Raw genomic sequence first — 13,686 nt, 5'->3', positions numbered from 1 at the left:
AGCTGTACTGGTACCAGCACAAGGCCAGCAGAGGTCAAAGCTAATAACAAGGCTGCCTGGATCTCGGTTCCTTGTGCTGAACACCACAGGTGTGGTGTCCTCCTGTCTCGCCCTCCCAGCCCTCTGCGGCATGGGAGCCGATTTACCTCACTCACCGTGCCCAGCCTTTGTAGGAGTCCTTTGCTTTTAGTCATGCTGTAACTAATCATCCCTCTTTCTCTGTGCCCAAAGCTCAGGGGCACTCATGAGCATGCTGCAGCCACGAGTCCCACTGGGTGATCCCGGAAGAAGCCTCCTGGCTACCACATGGCTCCTGGAGGAGAGGGCAGTGCTTCTGCATGGGTCTCCCATTTCTTATCATCCAGCATCATCCCAGGCCATTGTATCTTCAGGAAATGTTCCGTGCTGTTTGAAATCATGTTTCTCACTCATATGTTCTTGTGCCAAACTCAGGAAAAGGAATGGAAAGGTGTTTGTCTCTTTTTCAGGTTTTAGGACATTTTAGGTCTGTGGAAGCAGGTAGTTAATGTTCATCATATTTCTTAGTATGCTCTTTGGAATGCTTAGATACTGACATGGTGCTCAAACCTGTTTAGAGTTTGGTTTCTAGTAGCATTGCAAGGGCTTCTGTGGGGCACCCATGAGGGAGGTCACACCTATTGTACCTCAGAGTGCTTTGAGGAGGAGTGCAATATTTCAATGCTATGCTTTAGCTGAGCTCTGCTTGGAGTTGCTTTTAGTGTTAAAAGAAAAAAGGGAGTTGTCAGATTGGGTGGTAAATTGCTAACCAAGGAGATAAGCAGTAATCTCTAATGAGGAATGTGCATGCTTTTAATGTCCAATTTTGGAGTTCAAACACGTGATTTTAAGCTGCTGTGAAGGTATGCATTCAGTACTTAAGAGCAAATGTTGCTTGCTCATCAGCTGAGAAGTAGTATCTTGTTAAGATTTGGTAAATTGGCTGTCATATGATCAGTCTAAATTAGTTTGCAAAACAACCAGTAAGCTTTTCCACATGAAGGCTTGCTTTAAAAGTTTGTAAATAATGATGCTTAGGTTCTGGGCCAAAATACTCTGTTATGAAACCAAGGGCATGTATTTTATTTTACACGAACAATTTCAGTGTTGTATCTCTAACCCTTTTTTAACTTACACTAAGCAAAGTATGCGACATATGGTACCACTCTGGAAAGACTATGGAGGCTGAAAAACCTGTTTCCCTTTAGTATGGGTTAGATTAAGATTGTGAGAGACTGCCTGCTGCTGTCCTGTGGACAGGGTTTTTGTGTGTCCATGTGTTTGGTTTTTCCATCCCACAGCACTTGTTGTTGGTCCTTTGGCAGCCGCACCACCCACTGACCTGTAAATATCTGTGTCTGCTGGGGCTAGTGAGGGTAAAGAAACTAGTGTAACACATAAATAAAAAAAATCAGTTGTGACTGACAGCTAGGTATCTCATTAGCAGAAATTAGAAATTGAACTCCAGTAGTCAGTTCATAGACCATCTGTAAGCAGTCACTGCTACTGGATTGCCTTGTGTTCTTAACTATGAATCCCTTGGCTACAGAGAAATTGTTGGTAGTATTCCTGTCTCTTTACAGTTGTTGGTACAGTTACTGAACAAAAAATACAGAGCCAGCCAGGTCAGGTAATACAGTAAACAGTATTTCCAGTTTCTAGTATTTTCAGAATCTCATGTGTGTGGGTGATAGTGAACATCACGTCTGTATGACTATCTCAGTAACCTGTGATACAAATGCAGTGTTTTAAGGCACAGAATTGGAGATTCAACGAAGACTATAGGTGTTACATCTTGATCTTGAGCTTGTTTGCTGTGCAGAAGTGGATTTAGATCTGAAGCATCTCTCCAGCACTGTGATGAGATGAAAGGGATTTCGAAAAGCTAAGAAAGAGCCATATAGAGCTGCTAATGGGGGATATTAAAGAAAAGGGTGTTTCCAGTATTGTTTGACAATAGAGATGAACCAGTCTGAGTGCATTGTTCCCTCCAGAAGCGATTTTTTTAGGGACTGGCAGAGCGTTCCAGTGAAGTTTCACCATGTGAATTCTCTCTTATATTCTTTAAGCTTCAGCGCTGTTCCTGATGATTTTCCCTTGTGGGTGCAGTGCCAGGTAGGACTGAGTCAAGAGAGCAGTGATTTGTTCTGTTGTCTGAAGTTGCTCTGTGTCACTTCATCTAAACAGGCAGAGGCAGAGCAGATGGGCTGAAGCCAGCTCATCTGCCTGCTCTGCCACCAAGCCACGGTGGTCCTGTGTGCCCTCTGTGCCAGGACAGCCTCACGTGGGCTGGCTGCGGGTATGTGTGACCTCTGCTCCTTGGACTTGGACCATGGAAGGGTTGAAGCATTAGCCTGAGTCAAAGAGGAGGTGGCTTTGGCAAGGGGTTTGGCTCACTGAGAGCATCTGATGCTCTCCCGGTACCTGAAAGTCCAACCCATTTGGCAATGGAAAGCTGTTATCATTATAAAGTTTGTGTTTTTTTTTTTCCATATGGTTGTACTCAGAGCTGCATTTAGGTTGCAGGGTGGTGACCTGAGAGGGGCCATGCTTCACCACCACTGTAAGCCTACAGGTGCTTGACCTCTGTCGGTGTTTCCCCATTTGACTTGAAAATTTCTTTCTTGGTTGGTGTTCTGCTTCTAAGCGTGCAGAAATCTGCTCAAGTCAGATCAGAGCTCATCTGAGAGATGGCAATTGGTTAATCCCCAAGTGATATTTGAAAAGACAAAACAAAAATCCCTCAGCTCCTTTTCAGAATCCTACCGTTGTTCATAGGAAGAAAAAACAAAACCACAAACAAACAAACCACAACTGAAACCACAGGAAAAACAAGATAAAAATTTGAAGTTATTAAATGCAGCTTCTGTTTCGGGAAATAGCTGAGCTAATAAGTAAGCTTAGTCTTTGAGGTTATTTTGTGGAAAGTACTTTAGCATTTTTCTATCATTTGCCTCATTTGCACAGCACGGTAAACCCAGGTCTGGGAGGATGTGATCACTAGCAGCTTTTGAGCTGAATTTTTGGATGAGGATTGATTTGACATGCAAATACATTCTTCACTATGATCATTTGCATGATAATCTGGGAATAATTTTAGTATGACCTACTGTTGACGCTTCAAGTAAGATTAATTTTTGTTGGAAAAAATGCTCTGAAATATGCTGCTGTAAATTCAGCTGCTCCAAAAAAAATATATGAACGTGATTCATTCGTATCTCCTTTTAAAGCATGAAATCAAACTATAAAGCTTTTGTTTAAAGTACCAGATGAACTAAGAGGAGTTGTTTGTTTCAATGTGGGAAAAATTGTACGCGTCTAAATGAATCTTTATGGTTCGTTTAAGTGCATGAACATAAAAGATGTATATTGGGGTATAAACCTTTGAAAACAGTTGTGGTGTAATCCCCCCCACTTTTATGGTATCTCTTTTTTTTGATTCATAAATGTAAAGCAGCTGAGTAACATGGTTTTTCTTAAATGAAAACAAAACTGTCCAAAGCAAAAAGGAATGCTGCAGTTTTACTGCAGCTAATACTTGCTGTTGCCTCTGTGGTTGGAAAGGCCAACTTTATTTTTGTTTTGTTTATTTTGTGTTTTTGCTTTGGTTGGTTGTAAGCCAGTGATATAAAATTGTTGTAGCTCAGCCACAGAAAATAACTCACTGTATTTTCTTTTGATTATAGTACTACTGAGATATTTCTGTTGCGAGTTCTGGCAGAGCGCAATATCCAACGCGTGCTGGTTTCTTTTGTTTCTGGATGTGAGTTGTCATGGTAGTGAGGCAGCGGGCTGCAGCACAGAGCTCCTCACCACTCACCCTGGGTCACAGGGGCTGTTTGCAACAGGTCACCCCTGGAGGGGGTGAGTGGGGGCTTCTGGAAAATCCCAGTTTACAAAGTGGAGGAGGCCCTGATGCTCTGGCTGGTTCTGGAAATTAGCATGTTGCTGGCTGGGTTGGGATCAAATTGTTCTTGGGAGCTGGTTTTTCTCAAACCAGAGTGTGAGGTTTGTGTTTCTGGGTTGGTGGATGTTGCTTTTTTCTTTTTTTTTTTTCTTTCTTTCTTTATTTGCTTGGCAAGGGAGAAATGCAACAAGCAGAGGGTGGAGTGTGGTGATGTTCAGCACTTGGGATGGTGCTGAAAGACCCCCCTGGTGATTTATTGCCAGGCTTCTCTGTCCGAAAGGCACTATGAGGCCAATTCCAAGGTCTTCTTTTAACAAGGTATTCCTGAGAAGTTAGGTGAAATCTGAGCAGTTGTTACAGCTTTCAGATGCAGGCAGATGATCACCAGTGATTGTGCAGAGGTGGCTTACCAGGTTATCCCTTCATCAGCTAAACAACATTGCTGCCTTAGCCTGTTAGTAAATTTACAAAGCTTGTTGGCAACAGAAAGTTTAAAATGTTCACACTAATAGTTATTGCAGATCAGTTGACAAATTACAGCTCTTTAATATCACTGCAATTTATTTGCTTGTGATTTGGAATGCCTGCCCCATTTAACAAATCTGTTAGGCTGTGAAGTCAAGTATACTACAAAGCATATATCGCAGGGATTTTTTTTAAAATGATAACATTTTAATGATCATCTGAAGAAGGAATACTATTTAGTTGTGGTTACCACTTGGCTATGACGTTGAAGTATCGTGACGTAGGCTTTACAGAAATTGAGATTTTTTTCAGAAAATGGATTGATCTTGCCCACTACAAGGAAAAGTGTATGAAAATTTAATCTAAGCCAAGACTGGAGAGGTGTTCTTCCTGCATGGTGGTTTGTCCAACTTGCTTAGTTATGCCTAAATTGTCTAGACGACAGTCCTTGTGCTTAAACTGGTATAATGGATATTAACTCCTAGCTGCTTTGAAACCTGTAGGTTAATTAAGCACTCTAAAACCCTACCACCAGAAAAAAGTATCTGAGAATCATCATATCTTAATCTTGCTTTGACCGCTCTTGGGGAATCCTCTAAGCACAGCTGACTGCTAATCCAGTTTTTAGTAGGCAAGCCTACCTGCTGTACAATGGTTACCTTTTCTTGGCCACCTTGGTAGCTCTTCCTGATGTTGTTCTCTAGGCTGAGGTCCTTCAAAATGCTTCTGTCATTACAACTTGGTACCAACTATGAGTTTCTCTTTTTTCTGTTTACTCCAGGACCTTTGTGTATCATTTAATATCCCTGTTTGCTCCTTTGTTCCTGATTTTCTTTAAACAGTTTTGTTATTTAAAAGCTGCCAATAGCTGACTATAGTCAGCTCTATTTGGATAAACTTATATAAAACTTGTCTCTGTCACAGGTAGTTGTTTAAAAATAAGTCACACTGTATTTAATAGCTAATACATTTGTTAGTCCAAGATTGATATTTATTTAGGAGGATATTGAATCTTATTCCATATAGCTAATGGAGAACATGAGACCAATAATAGATTGTCTCAAAACAATTCAAGACTTTTCTTAGCATTGCTAAAAAAAAAAAGCAAAACTCCCTGGGAACTGGCATAACTCTGCAACAAAATATGTGAATGTTTGTGTAATGAATGTGAAAATTGATAGAACAGGTTTAATACAAGCTTCCAACAGTTAGCTATAAATATTGAAAAGGCATGAAAAGGCAATTATATATATTTTTAATGGTGAATAACTTTAAGTGCCTTTCATAATTATGGACTGTGCAGTCAGTAGGAGAGATCTTTTGTAGTGCAACCGTTTTGTTTGCATTTTGACATGCAACCAACGTTTGGATTTTTGACTACAGAACCTAGGCTTTTGTGTTAAGCATTTAATTGTCTGACTTACGAGAGTCTGGAAAGCAGAAAAGAAATGCATGGTGCTACCCTGTAATTTCCTATGCTCATTAGTTTCTTCACTGACTTCTATGAAATGGCAGGCTTTAATTTCCCATCTACTCTTTCCACGTTTATACTCATCTTATGGGATGATTATAATAATGAATGTCTTAATTTCTTTATTCTGCTAAAAGCTTTATGACCAGTAGGGTATGTTGAATTGAATATGTTAATCTTGAGCCGATGTTAGAAGTCTGTTAGTATGGCTGGGTCATTGAACCTTCCAACTTGTTTTTATACATTTGAGCAGGTTCTGCTGGCAAGATTGAAAACAAAAACCTGTTTATATTACTATATGTAAATCTGTGAGGCATTAAGTGGAAGTAGAGGTTTTTAAACCAATTCTCGCTGAAAAAAAAAAATCAAAAACAAACATGTAATGAAATTGTCTTTTGAGGGAAGCTTATTTAAAAAGAAAATAATTCACAAAACCAAACAAAACAAATTTGAAAGACAGGAAGGCTGATTTAAATATCCTGTTGAAACATCTTGTTTCTCCACAACTATTTTATTGCTATCCTATGGTGTTTTTCCAGACTCTGGCTTTGAGGCAGTAATGCAGTTGAAGTCTTTGGAGAAGCATATTTTTGTTCTGTACTGAGAACTCCCAGTGAAGGCAAACCAGGAAAATGGGATTTCTCCTTTTTCTTTATGAGGTTTTGGAGTTTTTTCTGATTAGCTGCATGTGTGGGTACTTCAGTTCCAGATGAAAAATGCCTGTTCCTCTTGTTTCTAATCCAGTCTAAAAATTCCACCCATAACCCAGAAAAACTGTCCCCACCCTCCCCACAGTGGAGCTGAAAATAACAATTTTTGTGTGTCAACAAGTCTTAACAAGATCAATACAGTTTCCCTGTTCGTTTCCCACTGCCTGGCTGAAGCAGAGGAAGTGCAGACATGGGTTGACTTTATGGCCTGTAAACTGCCTTTCTGATGAAGGCCGATTCCCAAGCTTAGTTGTGCCTGGGTGCTGTGGAATGATGTTTTGTCATAAATTTCTTGAAATACAATACACCTTAGTTGAGACAAATTCATACAGACTTAAGATGATGAAACTTTTTAGAACTAAAGTGGCTGCTAACACATTTGGCTGAAGTACAGATAACTAAGGTGGCATTTTATGGCTCTAACAGACCTTTAAATTCAGAAGTTGCCTTTAAATCCCAGTCACCTGTTTGGAGTACGAGTAACAAGATACTTGTTTTTAGAAACGCCTCAGTTTCAAATTGTCTCCTCATTATATTGGAGAGCTGTGGTTTTGAGGTAAGCCAAGCTACTGCCTGCAGCAGGCATTTTATGGGAAGGTAGACTAGGCTGGCGGGGGGCAAACTAGGGACCGCAAAGCTATTCTACTACAGTCAGTTGTCTTTTTACCCATGTTACTGGCTTTGCTCCACAGCTGTCCCCAATACTACTTATTCTTGCTTTCCACTCTTCTACTTTTTACGTTTTCTCCTGTGCCAAAAAAAGAAAAAGAAGAAATGATCGTGGCAAATGTGCTGTGATGGATGATCCTTGTCAGAGCATCTCTGCTGAGCTGAGTCCCCTTGAATCAGTGTTATGAATTTTGAGTTTCCAGACTTGCAGCTTGTCTGGGAGCTGGTGGTGCTGCTTCTTTGGAAGGAGAGGGCTGTGTCGGGCTCAATGATGACTGGGTAGGTCTGGTTCTTGGCAGGAGAACAGGAGTCCTATGGGAGTAGAGAAGAGCAAATGGGATCTGAAACAGGGCTAAATGTGGTCGATGAACAGGATAAGAACTTCTTCAACCCTATTGTGAGATACTTGGAGAGAGTAACATCACCTGATTCTGTAGGCTTTCTGTTTCAAGAATCAGACTTCAATATTGAAAATTTTGAGTTTGGTGAAAAGAAGTGCTAATTGGTTGTTATGCAAAACTGATAGACTGAGCTTTGCATCCTGGACTATGCTTAGAAACGGAATGTATTAAGAATTTTCAGTTTTATTCTGTGTTCAGGAATGAACTTTTAATAGTCTTAGCTTACAATTTTTTATATACTTCAAAATAGACTGATATAAATGGAATAGTCGTTTCAGGTAAATTTTCACAAGTAGATTACATAATTATTAATCCTTATAGTATGAACTATGGGATTTCATTCAAAAAAGTATGAATTCTGGGCTATTTGAAATGTAGTTTAACTTAAATATTTAATTTATGTCTGTGTATCTGCCAATTCAGAATCGAGTCAATAAATTGTTTCCTATAACTTTGGCTTTAGTTTTCTTTTTTGTTTAAGCTATAGATCTCTGTGTATATTAGGAAGAATGGCTTTCAGAAAAATGCTGTGGTAGCTTATAGTGAAGTTAAAAGGAATAATTGATTTTAAATTTTAGTGTAATAGATTGGATTCTGGCAGGCTTCCCCTGTGGCAGCCGCACCACCGGAATATGAAGGTCCTGATGTAAGAAAAAAGTGTCAAAAATCTGGAATACAAACCAAATACTTCCTTTTAATCTCTTCAACAAATTAGTCTTGTTATGGCTCCCTGATAAGTCCATGCATACCTGGGCATGCTCATGCAGAGCAACTCTGAGAGTGTTTAGAAGCTGGAGGTGAAGATGAATTCTTCATCTTCACACATGCATGGAAAGGATTTTGGTATCAGTAATACTGGATATTTTTTTTGTCATTGTGTAAGTCTTTTTTTGGTGCTTTTGCTCCTGTCTTTTGGCAGCATAGTATTTGCAAGTCGTGAACTCACCCTTGGTTGGGGTAAGGTCTTACCTTAGGAGATAGGTTTGGCTGGGGTAACTGATGTGGCTTCTCCCTGCAACTGCCCTGCCTTTCCTTCGGAGGTTGCTGACTCTGAAGGCAGTAACTTGTACCAGCTCCTGAGCTGCTGGTGGTGAGAGCCTGGGAGCAGACAAGTCACTTCTGTGCACATGGAAACTTCTGTTTAAGCTAGAAGTGTTTGATGTTGCTGTAGTTGATTCTGTTTCTTCTGGCAATGCTGGCACTGCTTTGGCCTCGGTGAGCCAGCACAGGCAGCCAGGCAGGCAGGTCCTAAATCAATGCTAGAGGAAAAATGAAAATATTAATGCTTGGTATAGCTACTGGAGTGGCTGAGGGTCAAAGGATTTCAAGTGTTGGATGCAAGAAGAAAAGGGAAAAAGACAGGATCCTGCTGCTATAAAGAAAGAGAAGCAGTATTTCAGCAACCTGCATTTGGATCGTGGCTTCATTGCTGACAAGGAAGAAAATCTTGGCATTGCTGCTCTTCTTAGTATGTCATGGTTTGGGGAAAAAAAAAAAGCATTAAAATACTTAAAGAGAAAAGGCAGGTTCCACTTTGAGCTACAATAACTGTTTAATCAGTCATAGAAATGACAACTTTCTCCTGTCCTGCCAGCGGTTTTGGGGTCTGTTTAAACCTGTCGAAGACTTTGAGGTGCCGCCTTTCCCCAACTGCATGAGCTGGTGTCTCCATGACTCCAGCACTGGACCTCATGGGTCTTGTGCTGCCAGCAGAGAGACTGGAAGTTCTTTCCCCACCAGTGTGTGCTGGTCCTGGGGCCAGGGAGGTGACAGAAGTGCAGCAGGGAGGGGCCGGGAGGGACCTCCCGTTTTCATAACAGTGAAACCTGGGCTTGGGGTGGGGTGTGGAGCTGCCAGGTGTGACAAGGAGCAGGGACACCCACCTGCCTCCCCCATCACCCTGGGAGGTTGGCCTTCCATGCTGTGCTGCTGGTGCTTGGCTGAATGTGAGCTGAAAATGGTTTAACAAAGATCAGCCTTTCAAAGCGTGTCAGGTCAGCAGGCAGATCTTTTTCAGCCTAAGGTGGGTATCAGGTGCTTCAAAAAGATCTTTTTTTCTTTCTTCATCCAAGACAGTGAATTAAGGAATTAGCTTGTATTTAATTTTTACCCTTTGATTTAAAATAAACCAAACTATTATAAGATGAAAGCTTTTCTCCGCTCGTTTGCCACTTCACAGAAACGAGTGAATTTCTCACTAAGAGCAATGAATTTCTCAGCTCATCGTTTTGCTTTTTAACTGTGGCAAGGAGGAATAGTTGAGTTGAGTCTGTAGTTTCATACCTCAGTGCAAACCAGGGCTGAAACCAGGGTAAGCCTGATTTTTAGAGAGGTTTAACTTTTTTAGTCCAAAGTAGCAACTTTTCACGTCCTTATCACTCTACTCAAGTAAAAATTTCTTCATTATGCTAGCATGAATTTGAGGCCAACATTCTGGTTTGGTTTTGTCTGGTTTGTGTAACAGGCATTGCCAAATATGTTTGAAACACAAAAGAAATGAATAGAAATACCTGGGCATAAGCATATGCAGATTTTTATTAGAATGGAGAGCAGAGGTAAGGTTGCATACTGTGTTTCTACAGATCTAATTGAAGTTGAACTGGGTTAAAACCTGAGTTTTCTTTTGAAATATAGTCAGAACTTAAAACTGAGCCAGCTGACACTACGGAAACAAACATATTAAGAAATAACACAGTCAGATTTCGGGCTGCTCCACACACAGCAACCCAAGCATATGACTTAGCTTATGGTACAAATTTAAGTGTAGATTAGATTTCAGTCTTTTAGCCTTCATTTAAATAAAAACATGATTTAAGAACTGTGCTAATTTGTGCTTCACATTTAATTTTTGGTTTTGGAGATTCCACTGAGATGTTTTGTCAAGCTTTTGACACGATCTTTGTGTTGAGCTAGATTCTTGTAGGAGACCAGCTGAACCTTTGCATTGCTTTTGCGGTTGTCTTGTTGTCTTTATTAAATACTGTTGGATGGATAAAACTGGAAAGCAGAAAGTTGTTGGTTTCTCTGTGCTTTTGCATAAGTAGTCCTTGCTGTAGCAGAATATTTAACCAGTTATACTGGTGATGATTAACTTTGCTCTTCCTGATTTTTAGAAACTGTTATAACATTACATTTAAGGCCTGTTTCTGAAGTTTTGATGGCTCAGTCTGCCACCTTGTGGTAATTTGAGTATATGTACTCTAAAAACAACCAACAAAAAAGTATTAGACTGCTGCTGTCACCTGCATGCTTTTGTATATTCAGTGGGTTAGTTAGAGGCGGCTTTCAGGGACACTGCAAGCTAGCAGAAGCGTTTGTGAAAGTCACAGTGGGATTGACTTTAGCTGCTGCTTTAAGGTTTTGCTCAACTAGCTGGCATAAATCACATAGGCAGGCTGTGTTCCTATTGAAAGACTAAGTTCTTTTCCTGAGAATTGTATAATTTTAGGTTTTTGTCAAGTGTCTAGAATATAAAAATTAGAAACTTTCATAACTTACACGCCTTAGCTTATGTGTGCGTGTGTTATTTTTGTGAAATGGCTTTTTTTAAACCACTCTTTCAAGCATTCAGAATCTGTTCAGGATTTTTGCAACACTTGGCACAAGTATTTCTGAAGGACTCTTGCATTCCATTAATTAACTTCTAATTAAGAAGTTGAAACAGCTATTTATGTTTGATAAGGGCTATGTTTAAGTAAGCAAAGCATAGTTTTTCCTGAGATAAATGGAAAACTGAGGAGGCCTAATGACAGTAACTTGATATTCTGATTTTCTGTTTATTTATTTTCAAATTGTTTTTCTACTCCTTAATGCTGCAAATTGACTGGAAGTGTGCAGTGCCTACTGACAATATATGAAAATATATTCAGCCATTTTGACTCTCCTGTAGTTCCCTGTACATTGCACCATTATGGAGAGTTTAATTGAAACAATGATGCTGGTTGTTACTCCAAGTTCAATGCCAAACTGCTGGTGGTAGAGGGAGCTCTTTCATGCTGGACACCCTCTGGAAAGGTACAGCTTAAAGAACGGGCTGCAACACACTTCTCAGGAACTGATATAATGCACATTAGCTGCAGTGTTATAGTGACTATTTGCTTTGATAGGATCCCACTGCCTAGAACAGCGGTTTGTTTTCTAGCTGCTTTTTTGCAAATCAAAAGAAACAACTTAGTTCTCTTGAGTTCTCTCTGTGATGAGATGTCTTCAACGTTGTCTTCCCTGTGTTGCTGAAGCTAGCAACCGTGATGGAAGCACAAGTAAAGATTTGCTTGGTGTGTTTTTTTTTTCTGCCTGCTCCCCACTTTTAGATCTCAAAGTACAGATTTGAGAGGCAAGGAGCTCTACCATCTGCAGTTCCTGGTGTGGGGATCTATGGGATGTTGCATTTGCAAATGTCTGACAAGTGTGCTTATATTTTGAAGACTGTTTTTTTCTTTTTTTTTTAAGTGTTCATTAAACTTACCTTGTCTGTTGCTTGTGAAACTGGTTGGAATTGTACTCTTCAATTGTTAAATGCATTCCCCCGCCTTTGAGTCACTTCAGCTGCATTTCTCAAGAAACATGGCTTGTGTTCTTTACTGCTTTGTACATCTGCAGGCTTCGTCACTAGGTTTGTGACACCCAGCAGTTTTGGAAACCGAATGTCCATGAATCCCTTTTACCATGCACTTTTAGATCTGTGAATCCCTGTAAGCCAGAACCTTGAATGGCTCTTTATTAATCTGTGAATCCTTTGTTGCACATAAAATGTGTGCCGCTCAAGGGAAACCTCAGTGCAAGCTGGTGGCAGAGGATTATTCTCCTTCTGTTTGGTGTCTGCTTGTTATTAGACTCGGTTGCTGGAAATACAGCAGCACCTTCTGTCCTGGCTCTTTTCTGTGTAATCCACTGCTGTGGGCACCTGATCCCCAGTGGTCTGCTCCCAGCTTCCCACAGCAGCCGGTGGAATCAGGCACGTCTGGATGAGCGATGACAGTGCCAGGGGGGCTGTCAGGCTCATGTCCTGCGCCACCACCAGGACAGGGCTCCTGGGAACTTCTGCTCACCTGTGGCTTGTCTGGCAAGCGGGCAGGTCACTGACTACGACAGACATCTGCTTTCACACACTATTATTAGTATTAAAACAAACAAACAAACACAAAACAGACAAAAAACCAACAACCAAAAGTGAAAAGCGAGCGAGTAGTATTTTCTCTTCAAAGCCTTCTATGTGTTAAGGTCCCTCCATCCCAAACCATGCGTAATTACTTTTGTCATTGGTATGTCCTCTGCTCCTTACAGGACGACCAAAGCCTCTAGAGGACAAGGGAACAGAAGGACCAGAACAGAAGTGAAATCGCAGCATTTTGGCTTGTGCATTTCTTCCACTTTTCAAACTAAGTATTTGCCTTTTTCTTCCAGTGGGAGAAAAAGGTGTTCTTTTTGATAATGACTGAAAGACATCTGTTGAGTCTTACCCATAGAGTTTAACTCCTGATATATTTTCTGATCTGTACCATGGTTTAAACATGTACACTAATGTTTCTATGCTTGATGTATTTAACTAGGTTTTATTCTTATTTTTCTTCCTTAAATTCAGGTTCTCTGTGTGATATCAGTCCTAATGTCTTTGCCCAAGTACCACATAGAATCATTTCGGTTGAAAGAGACCCTCAGGATAATCGAGTCCAACCATAACCTAAGTCTAGCACTAAAATCTGGCATTCTTTCTTTGTGTCTGAAAACTGAAGTATTTCTGCACTTCATGGTTGATTTTTTAATACACAAATATTTCAGTATTTTCAAGTCTTTCATAGGCTTATAGCTTTTATACATTCCATTACTTGAAAGCATCTTACAGTAGGTTATGAGAGTGGTATTGGTGTTAGTTTATTCTCAACTTTGTCAGCCTCAGCTAGTGGTTATGAGCCACGGTTCTGATTTTCACTGAATTATGGATAATATGATTTCTCTTAACTAGCATGTTTTAAAAAATGGATGATGAAACAGCGTAAAATCCATGAGCCAAAGTTAAATCACCTTATAAGTTGTGACCTGCACTCT

General features: G+C 40.3%; 1 protein-coding gene across 5 annotated transcripts in view; it reads left to right on the top strand.

The window, feature by feature from the left end:
- The window catches only part of RAPGEF2 (Rap guanine nucleotide exchange factor 2), a 187,506-nt gene that overhangs the window by 44,553 nt on the left and 129,267 nt on the right, over positions 1 to 13,686 (top strand). The window lies entirely within an intron of this gene.

This window comes from Patagioenas fasciata, chromosome 4, assembly GCF_037038585.1.
Source record: "Patagioenas fasciata isolate bPatFas1 chromosome 4, bPatFas1.hap1, whole genome shotgun sequence".
Taxonomy (NCBI): Eukaryota; Metazoa; Chordata; class Aves; order Columbiformes; family Columbidae; genus Patagioenas; species Patagioenas fasciata.
This window is presented reverse-complemented; position numbering and strand designations above follow the sequence as displayed.